Here is a 12,375-nt window from a genome sequence, read left to right on the forward strand (position 1 = left end):
GTCTCACCCAAGTCAGCAGCGTTTTCTCTGGCTTCCTTTGAAATGAACTTGATCCTTTATTCAGAACACCACTGGATGGGCGCCTGAGTGGCTCGGTCGGTTGAGTGTCCGTCCAACTCTTGATTTCGGTTGGGGTCGTCATCTCGAGGTTTGTGAATTTGAGACCCACGACTGTGCCATCAGAGCAGAGCCTGCTTGACATTCTGTCTCTCTCTCTCTCTCTCTCTCTCTCTCTTTGTGCCCCTCCCCCCGCTTGTGCTTGATCTCTCTCTCAAAATAAATAAATAAACTTTAAAAAATAAACAAATAAATAAAATAAAACGCCACTGGAGAAGACTGGGAAGGAGTGACCCCAGGGCCAAGAGGCACCCCTAGCTCCCGGGCCCCGGTTCTAACCCCTCTCCCCACTAAGAGGAGCGGGGACTCTGGGAGAGGCGGCTGGTTCTAGGGCGGGGCAGGAAACCAGTGAGCTGAGCCTGGGGCACCTCGTGGTGCCAGAGAGCGAGGCCGTGCTCACAGCCTAACAGGATGGAGGCAGCCAAAAGGACACGGCCTCCAAGTCTGACGAGCTCTCTCTCGGTGGTCAAACCTAGAGCAATGTGGGCCACAAAATAAATACAGTTTTGGGTTGTAATTCAAAATATACATGCCAATACCCAGGCGTCCATACACATTGACTGACTGGTCGATCGATTGAATGTATGCTGAGTGACAGAGAACAGCCAAAACTCCCTGGCAGAATTCCAAACAATCTATGTGTGTAGCTCCCCTCCAGGAGACAGGGAGACGGCGCCTCATCCCCACGCGAGTGTGGCTGCTTTGGTGACCCCCTTCCTCTGAGAGAGCAGGGGTCGGAGGCCTGGGAGCAAGTGAGGCGGGCAAACTGGACAGCAGTGACCTCAGCCCGGCGATCGGGGTGCATGGTGATGGGTGGCTCCCATGTGAGCTGGTGGCACTAGGGCCCTGCCTCTGTGCTTCCTCCCAGCTCACCCTGAACCCCAGCCTCAGGAGGAGAAGCTGGCCCGTCCCAGCTGAGGGTCAGTCCAGAAAACACCCTACCAGTCTCATCAAAACTCCCAAGGTCATCAGAAACAAAGTCCGAGAACTGCCCGGCCAGAAGGATCCCTGGATGGGGTCCTGGGACAGAGAAAGGACAGCGGGGTCCAACAAATGAACTCCGAATACGTGTGGGCTTTGGGAGAGAGTGAGGTCCCAGCTCTGGTGTTTTAGCTGTGCCAAGGTGACACTGTAATGCAAGGTACCCATCAGAGAACAGTGACGGAGGGGGGAGGGGGGGGTAGGGTCTATCCGGGGACTCTGCCCTGTCCTTGTTCTCAAATAACAAGCTTATTTTCAAAAGGGTCAACGGAGCTATAAGGAGAAACGCCTTCCTTATAGATGTGAGCACAGCCATGCTTCCCTGGCTGCAGATGTCCTGCAGATCCCGTCCCCCCATGTCCCCTCCCCCCGTGCCCCCAAGTGCCAGATGTCCTGCAGACCACCCCTCCACACCCTGGAGCGAGCAGAGCCCCCCCACCCACCCAAACTTCCTGTGACCCTTTGGCCACAAAGAAACCTGCTTTCCTTGCTTGGGGAGCTTGTCCAAACCCGCACTTGTGGACGTTTGGCGCTCTTTCCCTCAATCTCCCCAGCACATCTGCACCCTTCTTAACTTTTTTTTTCTTTTTGAGTGAAATACTAGAGTTATTCCGAGAGACGAAATGTACTGGTTGAAGAATCTGTGCAATACTTCTTCTGATTCTGTGCCTGGGACAAATGGCCACACAGTCACCGGCATCTCTCACCTGAGCACGGACAGTGGGCACTGCTTTGGGACATACACTGCAAAGAAAGCCGTACACGGGTCCGTTGCTAAACCATACATGTCCCTGCTTCAGATAATACGAATATTTCCTGAAACTTCAGAACACCAATCACACCTGACTTTCAACCTGCCGACGTAAAGGGAACTACAAAAGGTAGTACCTCCGTCTTCCTTTATTCCATGTATCAGAGTGAGGAATGCTCTAGATTCCTGAAAGTGGTAACAATCCCTGACAATCTAATTGCTTTCTGCACGAGCAGCACAGATTCCAACATCACCATGGGGGAAGCCTGCTTCAAGACAAGCCGTGATTCCTGCACCAAGCTGAGGTCCAGGCCCCCAGAAGACCCCAGAGTCTCCCCTGCAGAGCCTGGGTGGGGGAGGGCTGACCGTGGGCAGCTGCGGGAGTCCGGAGCCTCTGGCCATGGTCCCGACCAAGCCCGGGACAGCGGAGAGCTGAGGTCAGCTCTCCAATGTGAATGACAAGCCGAGGGCCAGACTGAGCTCGGATCTCCTGATCCAGTTGGACCAGCTGGACAGCAGTACGTCCCCACCAAATATCACAAGAATGAGGCTATCTGGGGCAGGGGCCTGGGGAGGTGACATGGAGGGCCCTTCCCTCTAGACCCACAGACACATCCCCATGCGCACAGCCCCACCTGCAGGGCCCAAGACACAATCACCTCCGGTGGGAGAGAGAGACCTTCAGTGGGGAAGCCCCTCTCACTAAGCCCCTCCGTCTGGGGCCTGAGGGGAGGGGAGGGGCATGGGGGGAAGCAGGGCAGGCCTGTCTTCCTGGAAACCGGTCTGCAGTCCCAGGCCCAACACTTCAGATGGGAGCTAAGACAGAGAAAGGGGGTCTGCCAAGACAGGACAGAGGGAGGCTGGGTCTCTGCAGCCACACAGAGAGAGCCCCCGGCTGCCAATGACATAGACGAGCCCCGGAGAGGAGCCCCAGGGCTCTGCGTGTGACAGCAGCATGGGAACGGTGGGCGGGGGCTCCCCTGTGGGACCTCGATGGGCACCTCCCCGTGTGGTGTGGCCTTCACGGCATTCTCAGTCACCTGCCCCTTGTGAGGCCGCTGTGCTGAACTGGGATCCCCAAAATTCACGTGTGGGAGTTCTAACTCCTGGGATCATGGAATATGACTGTACTTGGAGATGGGGTCTTCAAAGAGGTGACTGATGTGAAAGGAGGTCACTAGCGTGGGCCGGAATCCAGTGTAACCGGCGTCCTTATAGGAAGCGGGGATCAGGACACACAGGCAAGGGGAACGACCATGTGAGGACACAGGGGAGGAGACAGCCGCGTGCATGCCCAGGAGCACAGCTTCGGGAGGGACCGGCCCGCTGATGCTCGGGTCTCCGACTTCCAGCCCCAGAAGGTGAGAGACTGCCTTCTCTCCTTCCTCAGAAGGTGTTTGACCTGCCAGCCAGCTGGTATTTCACCAGGAGCCTGAGCGGAGTAAGAAGCCCCGAGGTCACTGGCTCGCTCGCTCACTCACCCACCCAGCAAGGTTCACCGGACCTACTGTGCGCCAGGCACGTGGCACTTAGAAGCTGTAACATCCATCTAACAGACCTTCAAAAGGGCACGTGCTCCGGCAGCCGTGCTCGTTCCCAGGCCCTAAGGGTGTGTTCACTGAGCAAACCAGTACTGAGCCCTCGCCGGTGGCAGCCGCCGGGCCCCTGCCTCCGGGACCCCTGCAGTGAGATCCCAGGGCCAGAGTTAGGCGGCTGTGGGTCATGCCAGGCCCATCTGAGAAATCCAGAATGTTCCAGCTGGAGAAGTCCCCGACCTCCACCTTCCAGGTCAGGATGTCCCCTTTACCAGGCTCACACTCATGAGGCTCAGCCTGAATGCTTCCAAGCGAATGGGACCCCCCAGCCGCAGAAACGTCAGCCCACTGTCCCCAGTTCTGAGGTCCGGAGAAGCTGTGATTGTGTGAAGATGCCCCAAGGGGTGTGCAGGGCAGGTACCCTGGAGGAAGAGGAAGGTGTGGACGTGTTGACCAGCGAGGCCCGGGAAGGAGCCGGGTGTGGGGGCAAGGACAGCCCTCCTGAGCCTGGGTGCAGGCATCCAAGGAGGTGGGCCTGAGGGGAGGGGACAGGACCTGAGAGCCCAGCTGGAGAGGACAGGACCCCAGAGCCCAGCCGGAGTGGACAGGACCCCAGAGCCCAGCCGGAGTGGAGAGGACCCCAGAGCCCAGCCGGAGGGGACAGGACCCCAGAGCCCAGCAGGAGGGGACAGGACCCCAAAGCCCAGCCGGAGGGTCCCTGCCTCAGGCAGGAGAGAAGGCGGAGGTACAAGGCTCAGCTCAGGCCCTTTCAGTTCTGGGAGAGAACCTGTAAACCGAGGCCGTGGCCCCTGTAGTCTTGGGGTCTGTGCAGGACGGAGGGGGGGCCTCCCTGTGCCCTCTGCACAGGGTCTGCCATCCACTGGTGCCAGTTCCGTGACCACGGAGACCTACTGCGGGGGGTGGGGGTGGGGGGGGCACAGGGCCCAGGGCCGGGGAGAGAGTGCAGGGAGGGCCAGTCCGTTCTCCTCTTCCTGTTTCTAGATGGGCCAGCAGGCCAGCGGCCAGGGCTCTGTGGCTTTGTTTTGTTCCTCTGTGTTGAAACGATTATGAATTACAGAAGGAATTACTCGGGTGTGCACTAAGCAGCTCTCCACCGAGAACCCCGCTGCAGAGAAAATCTGGCTCCGCAGATGCCCCGTGGTTCGCCTGGTAGGGTCTCTCCTCCCCCCGTCAGACTCCCTTCAGATGCTCCGGGCCTCTCCCCACTCCGACCCAGAGCTCAGCACATTCGGGGAGCGATTTCTGTTCCTCAGCGCCCCCCTTCACTCTCCGCGACCTTTTGCACAATACACCAGTGTCTACGAATTAGACCACAGGTGCATAATCTTCTGGGAAATGATGCCATTTTCTTTTTTTTAAGCTTTAATTTTTATTTTCTGTTAAAGGTTATTTATTTTGAGAGAGAGAGCAGGGGAGGGAGAAACAGAATCCCAAGCAGGCTCTGCACTGCTGGACGCAGGGCTTGATCTCATGAACCTCAAGATCATGACCTGAGCCGAAATCAAGAGTCGGGACGCTTAACAGACCGAGCCACGCAGGTGTCTCAATGATGCCATTTTCTGCTGAGAAGGGGATCCTGGGAGGAAAGAGGGACCCCTCAGTCTCTGTCCCGCATCTTGAGCCAGTGGTGGCCCCATGCTGTGTCCAGGTCCCCGAAAGGCTGGCCGGAGGCTCACGGGGGCTCAGGCCCTAATCTGATATCAGTGGAGGCACCGTGACAATGAATTTTAAACTGCTCTCAGTTTATGTCTGCATAAGTTTTCTTCATAAACACCCAAAACTAAGGATCACTCCTTGAATCAAAGTCAACATTACCACTCACCTTTAGCCAGACTGCATCCCTCAAGTGCCATCAAAGGAAATGAGAAAGCCCCAGCTGTGCATTTGCCCATCAGAGAAGGGGATCTGGAAACTTCTCTGCAGGGGCCGGACCAGTTGGCCTGCCCCACAGCTCGCTCCTGATGACGTTATTACCTCAGCATCCAGCCGGCTCAGCCGGGGGGTCCCTCCCGGCACCGCCTGGGTGGGAAAGGTCAGCAGTGGGAATCCAAAAGAGAAAGCTAGGTACCGGAGTGGATGCCTGCCTTGGTGGGGCCTCTGCCCCCCCACTTCCTCCTCCTCCCCTCCACCCACACGCTCCAGGAATTAGTTATAAAATGATACTGGTTTACAAAGGTAGTCAACAGCAAGATTCTTTCTAAACATATATTCCTTTGAACATGTAACATGTAATTTATTTATTAGAAAAACAAGCTTGCATGTAACATCTCAGGAATGCATCTGTTTCTTGCAGCCGTGCTCCCCCATCCCTGGCTGAACAGCAGCCACAGGCCCCACAGACTGCACCTGACCTCGGGGCGGTGTGTTTCAGAGTTGCTTTTGGTTCTGAGGTTCGAAAGCCTCCCTATACTGGACAAGATAGCATCAGTATGAGAAAGATAAAGGCCGACTGATCTGGCTCTTCCTTTGTGGGGGTGTGTCTCTGCAGAGCTGGGGGCCTGTGCACCGCGCCCCCCCACAGTGGCGTGTGGGTCCCTCTGTCTTCGCCTGGGAGCACAGCCGGGAATCAGGCCGAATGTGAAACCCTAGAGTGGCCGAGTGTTTGCTATGTGACTTTGGCAAGTTAATTAACTTCTCTGTGCCCTGGTTCCCTCTTCTGTAAAAGATGGAGAGGCTGGGGCGCCTGGGTGCTCAGCCCGGTCATGATGTCACAGTTTGTGAGTTCGAGCCCCGCGTCGGGCTCTGCGCTGATGGCTCGGAACCTGCTTGGGATTCTGTCTCTCCCTCGCTGTCTGCCCCTCCCCTGCTTGTGTGCTCATGCTCTCTCTCTCTCTCTCTTTCAAAATAAATAAGCTTAAAAAAGAAAAAAGATGGAGTTGATAATTGAATCAATCCCATCCGGCTGTTGGGAGCACAGGCTCCCGAGTTCTGTTTAGAACCTCGTCCCGTGCTCGGCGCAGATGCAGCCACCTTGGCCGCTCTCTGTGCGACCTCCCCCCACCCCTCCCTGTGACCCTGACACCCCTCGAGGACAGCAGCACCTCCGCTGTCACCAAGGGAGGCTGGCGTGGCTTCTGCTGACTGAACCCTCTTCACCTGGGTCCCCCCACCCCCACCACTGCAGAATCTCCGGCCTGAGGTGTGGCTTCCCAGCACGGGGATCACCAACATCTCCTAGGGGGAGGGGTGGATAAGCAGGCAGATCCCTGAGGCCAGGGCTCCAAATTCCAAGGCTGGGTCCAGGAATGTGCTGTAAAAAAAAGGCTTGTTTTTGTCATTCCCGCCCGAGCGAGAGACAGAGAGAGAGAGAGAGAGATGTATATATTTAGGAGAGCTTTGTTTTCCCGAACATTATTAACCAGCAACTCCTTTCTATTTAAAGACCAGCTTCCGTGGGGGGGACGGGAGGGGAAGCCCGAAGATTTTAAACTAGTCCAAGAATGTAGGTGGGCGTATTCCCAGCAGATCTAAGGGAGGAACTCTGTCCTGCAGGATTCCTTTGCCAGGCTGCCTGTGCCCCAGGGCTTGCGCTCTCAACGCCTTGTGCCCCTCCTACCTGGGCTCTCCAAGGGGTCAGGTAGGACAGGAGGGTTTGGGGGAGCAAACCTTTGGTACATGAAGATTCTGACGGTCTGACAGGCACCCGGGACACTGAAGGTTTTCAGAGAAGAGGTGTGAACGGGTCCCCTGAACACACCCACTTTCGCCCAAGAGCAGAGGAGCCCCTCCGGTGTGCGTCCCCTCCCCCAGGCCTCAGGAAGTCCCCTGCCCTGCTGAGTCACTCCTGTTATCCCCTGGGGTACCCGCAGCAGGGCCCCCAGCCTACAGCTGGAACAAGTGAGGCTGGCTTGCTGACAGCACCGTGAGGAGCATTAGGTCCCCGGGGCTGTGCCCCTAGAAATCTCGGGGACCTGATGGTTGCACCACCGGAGTCCCCAGATTGTATCCCAAGACATTAGGGCCCTCTGGGTTTGTATCCTGAGACACAAGGGCCCCTTAGACTGCACCCTACGAAACCCCAAGCCCCCTCAGATTGCACCCTGAGAAATCTTGGCGCCCGGGGATCATATCCTGTGAAAATCCAGGACCCTTGACCCCTCCAGGGTTGCACCCCAAGAAACCCTGGGACCCCCAGGTTGCACCCCAAAAGCCTAGCCCCTCTGGCTTACAGCCCAAGAAACTCTGTGGCCTCTAGATTACAACCCAAGACACTAGAGCCCTCTGGGATTGTATCTTTGAGACCCAGGGGCCCCTCAGACTGCACCCCAAGAAACCCCAAGCCCCCTCGGATAGCATCTTGAGAAACCCTGGGGTCCCCCAGTTGCACTCCATGAAAACCCAAGACCCCCCACTCCCTCCAGGGTTGCACCCCCAAGGAGTCCCTGGGCCCCCAGGCTCCTTCCAATGATCTTGTGAATGATATTTTTAGTCCCAAGAGGAAACGTAGCATCCAATGGGGTCTCTGCTCTGCAGACCTCAGGTGAGAGACCCTCCTTGGGTCTCCATCCATATCTTTGGAAGGGGGTCTTTGGAGAGGAGGTGGGGGCTCCATCCTGGCCTTCCCTGGCCAGGCCAGAACCACAGGGCCCCCGGGGCTGAATAAAGATGAATATCTTTATTTCTAAATAAGTAAATACATATCAGGGACGCCCTCACTGGTTTCCACCCCTTGGATCCTCCAGGGTCCAGTGTGAAGGAGTACAGAGGCCACAGGTCCCCCCTCTCTGCCCCACCTGCCCCGCCCCATCCAAGGCCTCTTCAAGGAGAGCAGCAAATCAGACACCTGACAGTCGCCCATCACCGCTTAGAAACATGGAGCCTGACCTTCCCGAGGTTTCCGAGGGGAAGTCGGGCAAAGACGATGCAGACAGTAGCCGAAGTCCTGGCTGCTGCTCTTATAGATCAAACAGCGAAGAAAGGCAAGCACTTGGATAATGTATTGGTAATTAATTTTTTTTTTTAAATTTTTTTTTCAACGTTTATTTATTTTTGGGACAGAGAGAGACAGAGCATGAACAGGGGAGGGGCAGAGAGAGAGGGAGACACAGAATCGGAAACAGGCTCCAGGCTCTGAGCCATCCGCCCAGAGCCTGACGCGGGGCTCGAACTCACGGACCGCGAGATCGTGACCTGGCTGAAGTCGGACGCTTAACCGACTGCGCCACCCAGGCGCCCCATAATGTATTGGTAATTAAATAAGACTTCTTCTGAGCCCTGCAGGCTCCGGGATTCCTTCTGAGCAGAGCCCCCCTTTGACAAAGGAAAGCCACGGAACGTGGGACCAACAGACCACTCACCTGCCACGGCCAGCCTGAGGAGCCTCACGGAGGAGGAACCATTTGTTTTTTGTTTTTTTTTTTTTTTTTATTTTTCAATATATGAAGTTTATTGTCAAATTGGTTTCCATACAACACTCAGTGCTCATCCCAAAAGGTGCCCTCCTCAATACCCATCACCCACCCCCCCCCTCCCACCCCCCCAGTTTTTTGTTTTGTTTTTTAACGCAAGCTCTACGCCCAACATGGGCCTTGAACGCACGACCCCGAGATCAAGAATCACATGCTCTTCCGACGGAGTCAGCCTGGCGCCCCTGGAGGAACCGTTTTTATGCCCTTACATTGCATCTGGGGCGTGTGGGTGGCTCAGTCAGTTTGTTACGGAACCGGGCTGGAACGCTGGCGGAAAAACCAAGCGGCACTCGGAGACCGTGGGGGATCGGAGATTTATTTAACACCGGCGGGCTCAGAGGAGACCATTTCTCCAAAGATCTGAGCCCTGAATGCGAGCAGGAAGGGTAATTTATAGTTATCAGCCTCCATATTTGTGGGGTGGGGAGTGGTTTTCATGCTCAGCAAACAAAGGAAGAAGAACCCGGAGGAGGGGTCTCTAAGCTAGAGACCAGAGTTTGTTTTAGTCCAATCAGTCACCTTTGGCGTGCTTTATCCACTTCCCCAACGGGTTGAGGGTCTAACCCTTGATTTGGGCTCCAGGTCACGGTCTCACCGTTCATGAGTTCAAGACCCACATCGGGCCCTGCGCTGACGGTTCAGACCCTGCTTGGGATTCTCTGTCTCTGTCTCTGTCTTTCGGTCCCTCCCCTGCTTTCACTCTCTCTCTCAAAATAAATAAATAAACATTTTTAAAAATTGCATCTAAAAATGTCGAAAGAAAGAAACAGTTGAAAGTATTTGTCATAAAACAAGGCCTTTCCCCCAAACAGTTCTTGATTTTAACTTTTATCCTCAAAGTGAGGGGCCAGAAGTGAGGGAGAGGTCTCTGCAGTTTTACTGTTTAACACACACTATCAATCACTAAACCCAGGGCTGCCCCAGAGGCCCCTCAGAGAGCAGGGTGACCTCCAGTGACCCGGCTCTGCCCTCTAGCACTGTCTCTCCTGCATTAAAGCTACCTTCTCTGGCCATCACTTGACCCCCCAAAAGAAGGAGGTCACGTCCCACTTTGGTCCTCTGTGGGGCCTTGATCAAGCGGCGGCTGGGATTCAGCCTCAAGGAAGCCGGCCGTGACCCCGCCTGACGTTCAGGTGCAGAGACGGTCAGCGATCTTGTTTGTAATTACAGAAACGCGACAACCGGTCAGTACTTCCTGAGGACATCACAAGCCTTCCGTAGCTACTGTGACCCGCTTCGGGGCGGAAACCCCCCCGAAGGCCATGTGGGCCCCTGCCGGCCTGGCTCCAAGCCTAGCCTGCCTCTCCAGGGGACCTCATTAGGGGCCCCCAGACTGAAATTGGATGGAACCATTTACAAGGACAGCCTCAAAACTTCTTAGCTAAAGAACACTTTGCTCATGCTATGTGCTCATGTCTATAAAAAATACGCTCAGGAGAGACCCAGGAAGAAGGCAAGATATTACCAGGGTGAGTAGGGCCACCCTGGGTGATTGAGCACAGTCTCACCTTGCACGGTTCCTGGTTTTCCAGTATTCCACCGTGGGCTTTCATAATGTGCAACAAAACCACATTTGTGAGCACTTTAAAGTTTTGGGTTGTTTTTTTTTTTTAATATTTATTTCTTTTGAGAGAGAGAGAGAGAGAGACAGAGTGCAAACAGGGGAGGGGCAAAGAGAGGGAGAGAGGGAGACACAGAATCCAAAGCAGGCTCCAGGCTCTGAGCTGTCAGCACAGAGCCCGACGAACGGTGAGATCAATGACCTGAGCCAAAGTCGGACCCTCAACCGACTGAGCCCCCCAGGCGCCCGTCAGTATTTTAATATGATGTGTCCTCGTAACCTGGGCCCCGTCCTTATTGGCTTCTGAGACTTCACTCCCCGCAGAGAGAAGGGTGGCTCTGTTCTTTCCACCCCTGCACAGCCTCAGCCAAACCCCTGCTTGATGTCAGTGTGGATACTGTTTCTCAGGAAAGCACATTTCACGTCTGCAAACAAAATGACACAAAGCAGCTTTTTCAGCCTGGCCAGCTCTTGCCACATACTTGGGATGCCGAAATTCTTCCTAGTCGCCTGGAAAGCCCCCAGTGACCAACCTAGACGTGCACTTCTGAGTAAATAATTTTATTTGCCAACATTCCTTTCTGGGAAGAATCTTTCAGCTTGTCCATGCGGTTCCGTCTACCAGCCCCGCACTGCGCAGCCTGGGGAGCTCCCCACAGCGTCTGCGTAACTGGGGCGCTCGCGGGATCCAGGCCCCCCCCCCCGCGCGTGGTCACTGTGAGTCTGTCACAGTGATAAACTGCTAAGATAAGTGTGACTTCCTCAGCAAGTAACAGCAGAATCAAGTTCGCTGCTGTGTGAATGTTACCCTTGTTCCTGATCTTGCCGACACACGCATATGGGTGGTACTCGAGGGTCGACTTGCATACACAATCCTGGCTGCGCCCGTGGGACGGCGGCCATCCTCCGCCACGGGCGTTGTGCTGGTTGGAATTCTGAGAGTTCCAGGTAACGAAGCAAATGTCGAGGAAGAGGCCTGCTCTCTTCACCATTTTGCTAAAATGGCATCTGATGTGCGGAGCAGGTAGACCAGATGTCAGCAGGGCTGGCACGTTTGGTGGCTCATTTTCTGGGTGTGGGTGGTGCTGGCCTGGCCCGCACGAACCATCAGAAGATCCGGGAGAGTGGGGTGGGCTTGTCAAAGGGGCGGCCGTGGTGGGGGACACACAGAAGCCAGCAAGAGACACATCAGGGCAGCTGGGTGACCAGCTAGGGATCCTTCTCTGCTGGACCTCAGCCTTACTGCTGAATGTGGGCAAGTCTGAGCCATGGACGGTGACCACAGTGACGACCGTCAACACCCAAGGTTAAATCGTGTCTGGTCAAGGTGGGGACATGTGTGTTAGGGTTCTTACTATAGATTCCTTCTGCCCACTGTGTGCTTATTAACTCTGTACAATTACAAATGGTATCTTATTTTGCATTTTTTTAAAGTTTATTTATTTTGAGAGACAGACAGAGAGAGAGAGAAAGTACGGGACCCTCACAGCTCGCGTCAAGGGGAGCTGACCACTTGGGGGTAGAGATAGGGACGTCCACTGCTCAGGAGTGTGGGTGCTGAACACTGACCAGACTCGCGGGAGGATCGAATCCCCAAGCGCCGGCTGCCCTCTGCGTCCATGACCCTGAACCCCGGAGAAACCATCACTCACTATTGCTAACGTTCTGAGCCATGACCACATGGCCGGTGCCTGAGTGTATCAGCTTCTCTAACTTCCAAAGGCACCCCAGGAACCGCCTCTCGTGGTGACCGCACGTGGTGACCGGAGATACTGATGTGTGGGCACCGAACACACTTCTGGAGCCCGCGCTGTGGCCGGCAGATCTGGGGTGTGAACCTGCAGCTTGACACGGGGCCCCGTTACCTCTACTCGGGAGTTTAGTGAGTCGGCCAAAGGTCAGTTACCAGCATCCGCGGGGACTCCTAGTGACGATACGCCCACCCTCATGAGCATGAAAGCCCACCCTCAGCCCTGGTGTAGACCTACCAGGACGCTCAGA

Source organism: Lynx rufus, unplaced genomic scaffold (assembly GCF_022079265.1).
Source record: "Lynx rufus isolate CCGP_SWC_20201006 ecotype Redwood Valley unplaced genomic scaffold, mLynRuf1.p SCAF_4, whole genome shotgun sequence".
Taxonomy (NCBI): domain Eukaryota; kingdom Metazoa; phylum Chordata; class Mammalia; order Carnivora; family Felidae; genus Lynx; species Lynx rufus.